The sequence below is a fragment of the Lactuca virosa genome, chromosome 2 (genome assembly GCF_052849685.1).
Source record: "Lactuca virosa cultivar CGN04683 chromosome 2, Lactuca_virosa_CGN04683_v6, whole genome shotgun sequence".
Taxonomy (NCBI): Eukaryota; Viridiplantae; Streptophyta; class Magnoliopsida; order Asterales; family Asteraceae; genus Lactuca; species Lactuca virosa.
Window position 1 is genome coordinate 168,030,886 of NC_136427.1, and position 2,870 is coordinate 168,033,755.

Sequence of the window (2,870 nt, forward strand, 5' to 3'; positions counted from 1 at the left end):
TAGAAACTTATTTACTTGTCTTAGCAATGAACTTGTTTGCTCCTTGTATGTAACATACCAATTTTCAAGGCCAAAAATTTCATTTTTAATTAAGTAACTTGTAAAATAGTTTACCAAAAACATTGCCAATGTTATATCAATTTATAAAACCATAACAACGTGTCTCAAAACCATATCAGCAATAGTAATAAAAATCAGAGTACAATCCCAGAAAACTCAATGCGGAAATCATGTGTGTGTGTAATGCGCTGCTACACCGCCGGCTCCTTCCCCTTAGACGAAGAGGTACTTGAAACCAAAACTAAAAACCGTAAGCACAAAGCTTAGTGAGTTCCCCCATCATACCTATACCAAATAATGCATAATCCTCGGTATCTTTCAACCGGTAGCTGTCAGGCATAGCCGGGAGCTGGACTCCCCCTAGGTATCTTTCAACCGGTAACTGGGAACTAACCTCCCCTTCGGTATCTTTCAACCGGTAACTGGGAACTAACCTCCCATTCGGTATCTTTCAACCGGTAACCGGGGCCTATTTCACCCCTACTACTGCTAACACATATTAAACATAATAATAATATCAAGCACATTAATCATATCAAGCACAGTAAGCATAGCACATATCAATCCTAGATAATTATCACAAAGACAATTATCTATCCAACACCCTCACTTGTGGGCCGACATTGTGGCCGTAGACCCACCCCTACTAGAAGGAAACTCACCTCGAAGTCGTGCAGTGTCTGCACTGATCTCGGTGTGGAAATCGACTCTCCCCGACTCCTCAATCCCTACACGACAACTCTTCTAAGTTATCAACTCATACTCGTAACCCTTACAAGGTTAACTCAATTAAAGTCAAAGTCAAAGTCAATCCATGGTCAAAGTCAACTTTTGTTCAAAGTCAACATCTGGTTGACTCGACTCGCCGATTTGTCCCGTCAACTCGTCGAGTCCCCATATCCACAAAAGCCATAATCCCGTCCCTACTCGTCGAGTCTGGCAAGAGATCGACGAGTTCGCCTTCAACAACACATCGGACAATCTTCAACCGACTCGCCGAGTTCGTCCTTGAACTCGCCGAGTTCATCTTCATCCATACCAAGATGTTTAGCTTATGGCTCGCCGAGTTCCCTTTGAACTCGCCGAGTCCGTCTTCATGTGGCTAGGACATTGCCTTGAACTCGTCGAGTCTGTTCATCCACTCGCCGAGTCCTATGATTCCCAGGTCCCTAGTGAACCTAAACAACTGGGGGAACCTTCGATCTTAACAACTGGTCCATAACAGAAAGGATTTGGTGGAAAATACACACTGACTCGCCGAGTCCCAAGAACGACTCACCAAGTCCCTCTATGTCCAAAACTATACAGTCGATTATAATGGGTCTTAACGCGTCAAAACCATAGATCTGGCCTCCTAGGGTCCATTTTATACGTAAAGCTTCAAACTTGATGTACATGCATGGGGCCTTTGGCTCAAAAAGCCATAAAAGGAGGTCTAAAAGATGCATGGGTCTCTCCTAGCCATAAAGTTGGCACCTTTATGCCATGAGAACCCTCCAAAGTCCAATATCTGAAGCCATATCTCCACATTACACCCTACAACCCGAAAATGGATTAGAAATGCCCTAAAGGTACCAAAATCCAAGCCCTAAGTTGATTAAGCACATGGAAAGTCAAGATTGAAGCTTTTTACCTTAAATGAGCTGGAATTGGAACACAATCTCTGGACCTTCTAGCTTCAACTTGAACTCCCAAGTTCCTTCCTTCTTCTCAAGCTTCACAGCCTCCAAAAATGCACAAAAAAAGGCTTAAGAGCACTCAAACAAGGCTAGGGTTTCAGTTTAAGGTATTCTGGAAGTGTGAGGGACGATGGAGGCTGATATGGGAGGAGATAAGTTGTTTAAATAGGGTGCAAACCCTATATATTAGGGTTTTGTCCAGACAGCTCCTACTCGTCGAGTCGGTCTTCCGACTCGTCGAGTAGGTCACTTAAACCCCAGATCAACAGTCGAGTCTACTCGACGAGTTGGGCCTCCAACTCGCGGAGTCCCAGCGTAAATTTCAACATTTCTTGAATTTAAATACGTTCCAGGAATCGGGTGTTACAAATCTCACCCACTTATTTTAGACTTCATCCTCGAAGTCTGTTGCTGAATCTGGAAAAAGCTCGGGGTAGTGCTCGCTCATCTCGTCCTCCGGCTCCCTGGTCCATTCCGAGCCCTTGCGGTGCTGCCACTGTACCTTTACCTGCTCCACTCTCTTGTTCCTCAGATCCTTCGACTTCCTGTCAAGGATCGCCACTGGCCGCTCGATGTAGTTCAGGCTGTCATCCACCTGAATATCCTCTAAGGGTACCACTGCCGAATCGTTCACCAGACACTTCTGCAACTGGGAGACGTGAAAAGTGTTATGAATCTGACTGAGTTCGGCTGGCAGGTCCAGCCTATATGCCACCTTGCCCACTCGGGCTACAACCCTGAAAGGTCCAATATACCTGGGGCCCAGCTTGCCCCGCTTCCTGAATCGAATGACGCCCTTCCAAGGTGACACTTTCAGGAGTACCATATCCCCGACCTGGAACTCCAGGTCTGATTGACGCTTGTCGGCATAAATTTTCTGCCGACTCTGAGCAGTTTGAAGCCTGCTCCGAACCTGCTGGATCCTCTCTGTAGTCTTGAGTACCACTTCGGTACTCCCCATGACCCTCTGACCAACCTCACCCCAACATATCGGGGTCCTGCACTTCCTCCCATACAACATCTCGAAAGGAGGACAATCAATACTCGCATGATAGCTGTTATTATAGGAGAACTCAACCAAAGGAAGGTAAGTATCCCAACTACCTCCGAAGTCTAAAACACATGCCCGCA